Source organism: Hylobates moloch, unplaced genomic scaffold (assembly GCF_009828535.3).
Source record: "Hylobates moloch isolate HMO894 unplaced genomic scaffold, HMol_V3 SCAFFOLD_2, whole genome shotgun sequence".
NCBI classification, from domain to species: domain Eukaryota; kingdom Metazoa; phylum Chordata; class Mammalia; order Primates; family Hylobatidae; genus Hylobates; species Hylobates moloch.
In genome coordinates this window covers 121,690,809-121,704,077 of record NW_026652277.1, presented here as the reverse complement: position 1 = coordinate 121,704,077, position 13,269 = coordinate 121,690,809, and positions in this window count along the sequence as shown.

The window sequence follows — 13,269 nt, the reverse complement described above, 5'->3', positions numbered from 1 at the left end:
TGGTATTTCAGTGGTGAGTTTTTAATTACATATCATTCTACTTGTCAAAAAATATTTATTTATTTATTTAGTTATTCATTTTTTGAGATGGAGTCTTGCTCTGTCACTCAGGTTGGAGTGCAGTGGTGCGATCTTGGCTCACTGCAACCTCCACCTCCCGGGTTCAAGTAATTCTTCTGTCTCAGCCTCCCAAGTAGCTGGGAGTACAGGTGCCAGCTACCACGCCCAGCTAAGTTTTGTATTTTTAGTAGAGACGGGGTTTCATCATGTTGGCCAGGCTGGTCTTGAACTCCTGACCTAAGGTGATCCACCTGCCTCGGCCTCCCAAAGTGCTGGGATTACAGGCATGAGATGAGGTACCCAGCCAATATTTGTCAAAAAATATTTAAATCAATTATGACATAGTGCCTTTAAGCCTTTAATATACTGGTACTGGGGAAATTGCTAGGCTAGAGATAGGTCCCTATATTTGGCATTACAGAAATTGGTCACAAAGAGTAAATAGTGTTAAAAATCTGAGAAATATTATTGTCCAGAAATTTTTAATGGTGAAATGCAAATATAGGGGAGTCATTGTAATTGCAGCAGTGGGGCCTATCTTCTAATCTTGCTGAACATGACACAAATTACATCAGTTTGAACAAAGGCAACTACTAAAGAGGACACCGATACTGTAATGTTGATAGAAAGTAGAGATAAATGCTCCATACCAGGAGGTGACAAATCTTTTCCATAAAGGGCTAAATAGCAAACATTTTAGGCTGTGTGTGTTATTTGTTGTTACTCAGCTCTGTCCTTGTCATGTGAAAGCTGCCATAGACAATACATAAACAAATGAGCAAGGCTGTATTCTCATAAAACTTTATTTATGAACACTGTAATTTGAATTTTCTGTGATTTTCATTTGTCATGTTTTTTTAACCACTTAGAAAAACGTTCTTAGCTGGTGTGACATATAAAAATAGCTGCAGCCAGATTTGGCCCATGGGCAGTAGTTTTCTAATCCCTATTCAACACAATAAAATTAAATGAGGGTTTCACCTAGGTAGAATGAATTTCTCCACATTAGGACAGTTGCAGCAGTTTCAGTCCAGTATTTAACTATAGGGAACAATTTCAAGTATTTAAGTTTAGAATTTTAAATATCAAGTATCTGAAATAGATGGAAATAGCATTGAAAAGAAGCAAATGGGGGAACACCCAATCATATGAGTGATTTTTTTAAATTAAGAAATTAAAGAGCAATGATATCTTTTATCAAGTGAAGTAGGAATTGGTACATGTGTCACTAAATCCAAAATTGTCTACCTGTATAAAGTCATGTTGTTAAATAAATAAGTTATCTAGTTTATTCATGTAAATCTTAGCTTATTGCATTGATCTAGAAAATTTAGGCCATGGAGTTCTTGCCCTTCTCCATTTCACTTCGCACATATTAAAAATTACCTCATTTGCTTCTACACCTAAAAAACAAGGTAGTGCTAGAACTTCATTGTAACTATCCTTTGTAAAATACAAAAAATAATAATTGTAATATATTGATCCAACATATATTTATTGTTTACGTTGTGCTTGTGCTGTTCCAAGTAGTGGTATTAGAATTATAAACACTGGCAGCAAGCATTTTTATTTAACCTGTGTCAAGACAGCATTAATTGAAGTGGTAATAATAATGTTGTTTGCGACTTCAGAAAGGCTTGCATTAATTAAAATAGTCCATTTGAACTTCATTTGTTATGTTGTTGGATTAGCAAATATAATGGATTTATTCCCAATGAAGATTCAGCTGTACAACATGCGTTTTATAATATTTACATAACATGATAAAGTAATTGATTAAATAGAAAATTGTAAATCATTCTACATACTTGTAGTATAGGAACAATTTGTTTACAAAGCTATAAATAGCAGGGCATTCCACTAACATCCTTGTGGACAAATAAATGTTGTATTGGAAGGGCTGAGACTTGTTCCCATAAAAATGCATTAAAACTTCAGTGCCTGCTTGGGACATATTTGAATCTGCCCTGCAGTATTTCAGGAGATTGTGAAAAGAAACTTTTTGAAATATGATATAGAGGGAAACATGTAATCAAAAATAAGCTCTGGGCATTGGTCATCAAAATAAAGACGAGTAAGGAAGAGCATCAAAATTGAAAATTATCTCTTAGTTTTCCCCAGGAGGAAACTGGTTATGTGATATATTTAAATGTATGTTTAATTTGAAGATAATTTTCAAGAAGGAGAGGAAAATATCTGTATTTTAATTTCTAGTAAGCGCTCCAGCTAAAATTGATCACTTAATAACTTTAGCTCACTTCTGTTCACTTGACATTTGTACAAAAGATTTTAAAAGATCCTGGGTCAAAAAAGGCCAGATATGTTTTCTTTTCTCTTCTTTTTTGAATGGACAGAAACATGACAATATACCATATACTTCTTAGGCCCATGTGGAATACTTTTACTTTAGGGGAAATCTCTACATTTTTCTAAATTCACATTATGTTTTAAATTAGCCTGAGGACTCAACTTGATATTAGCAAGACAAGTTAAATAAAAGCATGTAGAAAATATTTGGCTTTATATTTCATTGCTGCTTCTTACAATTGCATCTAACTTTACTTACTCAGAGTATCTCCATGATTAAAAAGAACATTTGGCAAAATAATTAATATATAAAAATGGTCATAAATGTTGCTAACTCCTTATCATTATTGCCTTATTTTATTAAATTTATGCCATTTGTGAAATGACACTCTAAATTGTTTTATTGCAATATTTATTTTGAATGTGTACATGATCTTGCTATGAAAATATTGGAAGGGATTGATGTGAATCTCATGCTCCATGTAGTTTGAAAGATATAATGAAAGTGAAAATATTTGCCTATTGACACAATGATCTAAATATGCAAATTTGACAAATTCACTTGTCAGTCATTCAAAAAAAATACGAATCTCCTTCTGCCTCTCCCTCTTTTATTCCCACTTACTTTTTCCTCTTCTCCCTGGCTTTATTCATTATGTAAGGTGAAGAAGAGCATATTTTCAAAAATACTAACGTAAACTTTTTCGCTTTAGGTACACCCCCAGATAAACATCACTTAGGAAGATTGTACCTGTTGACATTAAGTGTTGTCGATGTGCCAAACCATGAAAAATGAACTTGCCTTGTCAAAGATTAACCTGATATCACTGTAACTTTCAGCTGATAAGCCAAATAATTCAGGAAATTTAAAGTAACCATGTTCTGTAGTTCTCCTTGTAGAGATCTTTCACCTCCTTGGTTAGCTGTATTTCTAAGTATTTCATTTTCATTGCGGCTTTGTACAGGATTGTTTACTTGACTTTACTATCAGCCTGGACTTTGTTGGTGTATAGAGATGCTACTGACTTTTGTACAATGATTTTGTACCCTGAAACTTTGCTGAAGTTGTTTATTAGATCAAGGAGGTTTTATGCAGAGACTATGAGATTTTCTAGGAATAGAATTATATCATCAGTGAAGAGAAATAGTTTGACTTCTTCTTTTCCTGTTTGGATCCCTTATATTTCTTTCTCTTGCCTGATTTCTCTTGCTATGACTTCCAGTTCTATGTTCAGTAGGTGAGAGTGGACATCCTTGTTCCAGTTTTCAAAGGTAATGGTTCAAGCTTTTGCCCATTCAGTTTGATTTTGGCTGTGGGTTTGTCATAGACAGCTTTTATGATTTGGAAGTATATTCTTCCAATGCCTAGTCTGTTGAGAGTTTTTATCACGAAGAGATGTTGGATTTTATCAAAAGTTTTTCCTGCTTCTTTTGAGATAATTATATGATTTTTCATTTTAATTCTATTTTTGTGGTGAATCGCATTTATTGATTTGTGTATGTTGAACCAATCTTGCATCCCAGAGAAAAGCCTACTTGATTGTGATGTAATAACTTTTTGATGTGCTGTGGGATTCAAATAACTAATATTCTTTTGAGTATTTTTTCGTCTATATTCATGCGGGATATTGGTCTGAAGTTTTCTTTACTTTCATTGTGTCTCTGCCAGATTTTGGTATCAGGCTACTCCTGGCTTCATAGAATGAGTTAGGGGGAAACTCCTTCTCCTTGACTTTTTGGAATGCTTTCAATAGGATTAGTATCAGTTCTTTGTAAATCTGGTAGAATACGGCTGTGAATCCCTCTGGTCCAGGACTTTTTTTGGTTGGTAGGTTCTTTATAACTGATTCAATTTCAGAAGTTGATGTTAGTCTATTCAGGGTTTCAATCTCTTCCTGATTCAATCTTGGGAGACTATGTGCTTCCAGGGATTTAACTATTTCCTCTAGATTTTTTAATTTGTATGCATAGTGCTATGCATAGTAGTATCTGAGGACCTTATGTATTCTTGTGGGATCAGTTGTAATGTCACCTTTGTTTATTCTGATTGTGCTTATTTGGATCTTCTTTTTCTTTATTACCCTAGCTGGGGGTCTATCAATCTTTTTTTTTTTTTTTGAAGAATAAGCTCTGGATTGAACCATCCTTTGTATGAATTTTTGCATCTCAATTTTACTCAGTTCTTCTCTAGTTTTAGTTATTTCTTTTCTTCCACTAGCTCAGAGTTGGTTTGGTTTATTTTTCTAGTTCTTTTTTTTGTAGGTACAAAGATAGACTGTAAATTTGAGACATTTATAACTTCTTGATAAAGGTGTTTAGGGCTATAAACTTGACTTTTCACACTGCTTTGGCTGCATCCCAGCGATTTTGGTACATTGTGTCTCCATTTTTATTAATTTCAAATAATTCTTAATTTTTTCCTTAATTTTGATGTTCACCCATGAGTTATTCAGTAGTAAGTTGTTTAATTTTTATGTGTTTGCATAGTTTTGGGAGAGCTTCTTGGTATTTATTTCTATTTTTTTGTGCCATGGTCCAAGAGTATGCTTGGTATGATTTATTTTTTTTTAATTTATTGGATCTTGCTTTATGACTGAGAATATGGTTGATCTTAGAATCTGTTCTGTGGGCAGATGAGAAGAATGAATATTCTATGGCTGTTGGGTGGAATGATCTGTAGATGGCTATTAGGTCCAATTGGTAAAGCATCAAGTTTAAGTCCAGAGTTTCTCTGTTAGTTTTTTGCTTCAATGATCTGTCTGACACTGGAAGTGGGATACTGAAGGTATCTACTATTATTATGTGATTGTCTAAGTTTTTATTGTAGGCCAAGAAGAAGGTGTTTGATGAATCTGGGTGCTCCAAGGTTGAGTGCATATATATATATATATATATATATATATATATAGAGAGAGAGAGAGAGAGAGAGAGAGAGAGAGAGAGTAGTTAAAGCTTCTTGTTGGATTTTTACCTTTTATCATTATGTAACACCCTTAATTGTCCTTCTTAATTTTTACTGGTTTAAAGTCTGTTATAACTGATCTAAGAATACTGGCTCCTGCTCTTTTATGTTTTTAATTTGCATGATAGATTTTACTCCGCCCTTTTACTTTGAGCCTGTGAGTGTCACTACATAAATGGAGAAACATTCCATGCTCATGGATAGGAAAATGGATATAATAAAAACTTCCATACTGCCCAAAGAAATTTACAGATTCAATGATATTCCTATAAAATGACTAACATTACTTTTCACAGAATTAGAAAAAACTATCCTAAAATTCACACAGAATCCAAAAAGAGCCTGAAGAGCCAAAGCAATCTTAAGCAAAAATAACAAAGCCGAGGCATCACACTATCTGACTTCAAACTGTATTACAAGGCTACAGTAACCAGAACAACATGGTACTGGTACAAAACAGACAAATAGACCAATGGAACAGGATAGAAAACTTGTAAATAAATCTTCACATCTACAGCCATATGGTCTTCAATAAGGCCAATGAAATCAAGCAGTGAGGAAAGGACTCCTTATTCAATAAATGGTGCTGGGATAACTGGATAGCTCTATGCGGAAGATTTCACCATATACAAAAATTAACTCAAGATGGATTAAAGATTTAAATGTAAGACCTCAAACTATAAGAATCCTGGATGATAACCTAGGAAATACTCTTCTCAACATTGGCTTTGGCAAAAAATTTTTGGCTAAGTTCCAAAAAGTAATTGCAACAAAATGAAAAATAGACAAGTGTGACCTGATTAAACTAAAAAGCTTCTGCACAGCAAAAGAAACTATCAACAGAGCAAACAATCTATAGAATGAGAGAAGATATTCACAAATCATGCATCTGACAAGGACCTAATATACAGAATATAGGGAACTTAAATCAACAAGCATAAAACAAATAACCGCATTAAAAATAGGCAAGGGATATGAACAGTTACTTTTTAAAAGAGACATACACATGGCCAATGAATACATGAAAAAATGCTCAGTTTCACTGATCATCAGATAAATGCAAATCAAAACCATAATGAGATATAATCTCACACTAGTCAGAATGGCTATTACAAAAAAGTAAAAAAAAAAAAACAGTAGATGCTGGTGAGACTGCAGAGAAAAGGGAATACTTATACACTGTTGATAGAAATATAAATTAGTTCAGGCACTGTGGAAAACATCTTGGAGATTTCTCAACTCAGAAGAGTTACCATTTGTCCCCACAATCTCATTATTGAGTATATTCTCAAAAGAAAATACATTATCCTACCAAAGAGACTCATGCACTTGCATGTTCATTGCTGTTACATTCACATTAGCAAAGACAAAGAATCAACCCAGCTGCCATCAGTAACAGATTAGATCAAGAAAATGTAATACATATACACCATGGAATACTACGCAGGAGCAAAAAAGAATGAAATCACATCCTTTGCAGCAATATGGAAGCAGCTGTAGTTCTCGACCCCAAGCAAATTAATGCAGGAATAGAAAACCAAATACTACACGTTCTTATTTATAAGTGGGAGCTAAACCTTAAGCACACATAGACATAAATATGGGAATAATAGACACTGAGGACCACTAGAGGTTGAAGGAGGCAGTTAAAAAACTGCCTCTTGGGTACCATTCTCACTACCTAGGTGATGAAATTCATACTCCAGATAGTAGCATCATGCCATATTCCCATGTAACAAGTCTGCAAATGTACCCTCAGCATCTAAAATAAAAGTTGAAATCAATGCGTATGAAGTAAAACTCACCCTTCTCTTACACAAAAACTAACCTCAAACTGAAACTCCTTTTCTATCAGCCTCATTTATTCACTCCTCTGTCTTTTAGACAAAAGTAAATTGAACTGAAATGGGCATTTAAAATATCAGAAATTTAATTTTATATGACCTCAGATTTGAATAAGATATTGAACATTACTTTGTTCAGGGTTTCCTAAACTTGATTGGTTACTGAAATAGCAGTTGAGAGTTTAAAAATGTATATTCTTATAGCCCAGCTGAGATACACTGAATCAAAATATAGATGCATAAGATTTGTGTTTTACAATACACTTCTTTGCACATTATGAGGATTAATAAGGTTTGAGAAACACTGCTAAAACAAAGGTATAAATAAAGTGCTGCTGACTTACACAGACTGGATTGACTAGCTAAGGGAAGGAGTGAAGGTGGTAGTAGCTTTAAAGAAGAGCTATCCTTTGAATGAGACTGGAAATATAAGTTGAATTTCAATAAGTAGATATGAGCACTGTAATAGTTGCTGGGATTGACTGAACATCTAGAGTATGCCAAGCATCATGTAGAACATATGCAAATTTTAATTATTTAAACCTCACCAAAATATGAATACAGGTACTATTATTATCCATATTATTGTGATGAAAAAAAGAAGATGAGTAGTAACCTGATTTAGGTCAAACAGCTTGTTACTGATAGCAACATTTAATCCTAGGTTGGTTTGCTTTGGCAGGATGCTAGTTTGCTTGTAGCAGCTCCAGACTTTAGGGACAAGTTAAGGTTCCCTTCACTTATTCTGTCCTCATTCTCCCAGAGGAAGGTACAAGGAAAAACAAGCCAATCCTGGGTACTGGAAGTAGCAGGAACAAATTTAAACCTCTTATTTTCTGCTCTCTTGATTGGCCTTATCCCCAGTCTTGTCTCCTATGAGTTATTATATTTCACCATGCTGACTTTTCCTCTCTTTCATTTGAAGCAGTACATAACTGATAAAGCAAAGTGTGTCCCATGGCTTTGTTCATGGGAATAATCTTCCCTACTTTGTGAGCAATCCTTCCCTACTGTCTTAAGCTTGCTCTGGAAAAGCAGGCAAGACCAGAATGGGTTCCATGCAAAAAGGCAATAGAAAAGAAGTCATTTATGCCTTCTACTAATACAATGGTGATATGGTTTGGCCATGTCCCACCCAAACCTCACCTTGAAATGTAGTTCCCCTAATCCCCATGTGTCATGGGTGGGAACCAGTAGGAGGTAATTGAATCATGGGGGCGATTAACCCCATGCTGTTCTTGTGATAGTGAATTCTCACAAGAGCTGATGATTTTATAAGGGGCTTTTCCACCTTTGCTCGGCACTTCTCTCTCCTGCTGCCATGTGAAGAAGGATGTGTTTGCTTCCCCTTATGTCATGACTGTAAGTTTCCTTAGGCCTCCCTAGCCATGCAGAACTGTGAGTTAATTATATCTCTTTCCTTTATAAATTACCTAGTCTCGGGAAGTTCTTTATAACAATGTGAGAATAGATGAGTACACTAGTACAAATGTTCTTCACATGAGGTAAGCACAATTTGGTGGCACATGAAAATTTTCAAGTGGGTGATCAGACACAGATTTAAGGATGTCTGTTTTCAGATTCTCAACTTCTACATGTTTTCTTGAAGAGCCTAGGGTAGAGGCATCATGCTGGTTCTTCTTTCTAACTCTACTTTCTCCTATTTTCTCAAATAATTTTATACCTTTCTCACAACCTGAGATCTTCTGGATGATAAACAAAGAAAATATTTAAGTAGTGGTGCCAAAGGAGCCTCCTTTAATAAAAGCACCATATAATTGCCCTTATCTTGGAAACATACATTCTCCCAAGACCTAACCAGGAAGAAATTAAATCCATTAACAGACCAATAGTGAGCTCCAACATTGAATCAATAATAAATAGCCTATGAATCAAAAAAAGCCCAATACAAGGCACATTCACAGCTACATTCTACCAGATGTACAAAGAAGAGTTGGTATCATTCCTATTGAAACTATTCCAGAAAAATGGGGAGAAGAGACTCATCCCTAACTCATTTTATAAGGCCAGCATTATCCTGAATCAAAAACCTGGCAGAGACACACACATAAAAATAAAACTTCAGGCCAATATCTTTGATGTACATAGATGCAAAAATCCCCAACAAAACACCAGCAAACCAAATCCAGCAGCACATGAAAAATCTAACCCACCACAATCAAGTAGGCATTATCACTGGGTTTGCAAGTTTGGTTCAACATATGCAAATCAATATATGTGAGTCATCACATAAACAGAACTAAAGACAAAAACCACATGATTATCTCAATAGATGCATAAAAGGCTTTTGACAAAATTTGACTTCCTGTTAAAAACATTCAATAAACTATGCATTAAAGGAACATATTTTGGAATCCTGAGGGGGTGGAGCCAAGATGGCTGAATAGGAACAGCTCCGGTCTACAGCTCCCAGCATGAGCGACACAGAAGATGGGTGATTTCTGCATTTCCATCTGAGGTACCCTGTTCATCTCACTAGGGAGTGCCAAACAGTGGGTGCAGGACAGTTGGTTTAGCGCACCATGCACGAACCCAGCTGAAGCAGGGTGAGGCATTGCCTCACTTGGGAAGCACAAGGGATCGGGGAGTTCCCTTTCCTAGTCAAAGAAAGGGGTGACAGACAGCACCTGGAAAATCGGGTCACTCCCACCCTAATACGGCACTTTTCCAATGGGCTTGGAAAACGGCACACCAGGAGATTGTGTCCCACACCTGGCTCAGAGGGTCCTATGCCCACAGAGTCTCCCTGATTGCTAGCATAGCAGTCTGAGATCAAACTGCAAGGCAGCAGCAAGGCTGGGGGAGGGGCGCCCGCCATTGCCCAGGCTTGCTTAGGTAAACAAAGCAGCCAGGAAGCTTGAACGGGGTGGAGCCCACCACAGCTCTAGGAGGCCTGCCTGCCTCTGTAGGCTCCACCTCTGGGGGCAGGGCACAGACAAAGAAAATTTCAGCAGGAACCTCTGCAGACTTAAATGTCCCTGTCTGACAGCTTTGAAGAGAGTAGTGGTTCTCCCAGCATGTGGCTGGAGATCAGAGAAAGGACAGATGGCTTCCTAAAGTGGGTCCCTGACCCCCGAGCAGCCTAACTGGGAGGCACCCCCAAGTAGGGACAGATTGACACCTCACTCCGCCAGGTACTCCTCTGAGACAAAACTTCCAGAGGAACGATCATAAAGCTGAATTTGCTGTTCACGAAAATCCACTGTTCTGCAGCCACCACTGCTGACACCCAGGCAAACAGGGTCTGGAGTGGACCTCTAGCAAACTCCAACAGACCTGCAGCTGAGGGTCCTGTCTGTTAGAAGGAAAACTAACAAACAGAAAGGACATCCACACTAAAAACCCATCTGTACATCACCATCATCAAAGACCAAAAGTAGAAAAAACTACAAACATGGGGAGAAAACAGAGCAGAAAAACTGGAAACTCTAAAAAGCAGAGCGCCTCTCCTCCTCCAAAGGAATGCAGTTCCTCACCAGCAACAGAACAAAGCTGGACGGAGAATGACTTTGACTAGTTGAGAGAAGAAGGCTTCAGACGATCAAACTACTCCAAGCTACAGGAGGAAATTCAAACCAATGGCAAAGAAGTTAAAAACTTTGAAAACAAATTAGATGAATGTATAACTAAAATAACCAATGCAGAGAAGTGCTTAAAGGAGCTGATGGAGCTGAAAGCCAAGTTTCGAGAACTACGTGAAGAATACAGAAGCCTCAGTAGCCGATGCGATCAACTGGAAGAAACGGTATCAGTGATGGAAGATGAAATGAATGAAATGAAGCGAGAAGGGAAGTTTAGAGAAAAAAGAATAAAAAGAAATGAACAAAGCCTCCAAGAAATATGGGACTATGTGAAAAGACCAAACCTATGTCTGATTTGTGTACCTGAAAGTGACAGGGAGAATGGAACCAAGTTGGAAAACACTCTGCAAGGTATTATGCAGGAGAACTTCCCCAATCTAGCAAGGCAGGCCAACATTCAGATTCAGGAAATACAGAGAATGCCACAAAGATACTCCTCGAGAAGAGCAACCCCAAGACACATAATTGTCAGATTCACCAAAGTTGAAATGAAGGAAAAAATGTTAAGGGCGGCCAGAGAGAAAGGTCAGGTTACCCACAAAGGGAAGCTCATCAGACTAACAGCTGATCTCTCGGCAGAAACTCTACAAGCCAGAAGAGAGTGGGGGCCAATATTCAACTTTCTTAAAGAAAAGAATTTTCCTTGCCCATGCCTATGTCCTGAATGGTATTGCCTAGGTTTTCTTGTAGGATTTTAATGGTTTTAGGTCTAACATTTAAGTCTTTAATCCATCTTGAATTAATTTTTGTATAAGATGTAAGGAAGGGATCCAGTTTCAGCTTTCTACATATGGCTAGCCAGTTTTCCCAGCACCGTTTATTAAATAGGGAATCCTTTCCCCATTTCTTATTTTTGTCAGGTTTGTCAAAGTCAGATAATTGTAGATATGTGGCATCATTTCTGAGGGCTCTGTTCTGTTCCATTGATCTATGTCTCTGTTGTGGTACCAGTACCATGCTGTTTTGGTTACTGTAGCCTTGTAGTATAGTTTGAAGTCAGGTAGTGTGATGCCTCCAGCTTTGTTCTTTTGGCTTAGGATTGACTTGACAATGAGGGCTCTTTTTTGGTTCCATATGAACTTTAAAGTAGTTTTTTCCAATTCTGTGAAGAAAGTCATTGGTAGCTTGATGGGGATGGCATTGTATCTATAAATTACCTTGGGAAGTATGGCCATTTTCACGATATTGATTCTTCCAACCCATGAGCATGGAATGTTCTTCGATTTGTTTGTATCCTGTTTTATTTCATTGAGCAGTGGTTTGTAGTTCTCCTTGAAGAGGTCCTTCACATCCATTGTAAGTTGGATTCCTAGGTATTTTATTCTCTTTGAAGCAATTGTAAATGGGAGTTCTAAAACACCAAAAGCAATGGCAACAAAAGCCAAAATTGACAAATGGGATCTAATTAAACTAAAGAGCTTCTGCACAGCAAAAGAAACTACCATCAGAGTGAACAGGCAACCTACAGAATGGGAGAAAATTTTTGCAACCTACTCATCTGACAAAGGGCTAATATCCAGAATCAACAATGAACTCAAACAAATTTACAAGAAAAAAACAAACAATCCCATCAAAAAGTTGGCAAAGGACATGAACAGCCACTTCTCGAAAGAAGACATTTATGCAGCCAAAAAACACATGAAGAAATGCTCATCATCACTTGCCATCAGAGAAATGCAAATCAAAACCACAGTGAGATACCATCTCACACCAGTTAGAATGGCCATCATTAAAAAGTCAGGAAACAACAGGTGCTGGAGAGGATGTGGAGAAATAGGAACACTTTTACACTGTTGGTGGGACTGTAAACTAGTTCAACCATTGTGGAAGTCAGTGTGGCGATTCCTCAGGGATCTAGAACTAGAAATACCATTTGACCCAGCCATCCCATTACTGGGTATATACCCAAAGGACTATAAATCATGCTGCTATAAAGACACATGCACACATATGTTTATTGCGGCACTGTTCACAATAGCAAAGACTTGGAACCAACCCAAATGTCCAACAAGAATAGACTGGATTAAGAAAATGTGGCACATATACACCATGGAATACTATGCAGCCATAAAAAATGATGAGTTCATGTCCTTTGTAGGGACATGGATGAAACTGGAAACCATCATTCTCAGTAAACTATCGCAAGGACAAAAAACCAAACACCGCATGTTCTCACTCATAAGTGGGAATTGAAAAATGAGAACTCATGGACACAGGAAGGGGAACATCACACTCCAGGGACTGTTGTGGGGTTGGGGGAGGGGGGAGGGACAGCATTAGGAGATATACCTAATGCTAAATGACGAGTTAATGGGTGCAGGAAATCAACATGACACATGGATACATGTGTAACAAACCTGCACATTGTGCACATGTACCCTAAAACCTAAAGTATAATAAAAAAATAAATAAATAAAAAAGAAAAGTATTTTCAACCCAGAATTTCATATCCAGCCACACTAATCTTCATAAGTGAAGGAGAAATAAAATACTT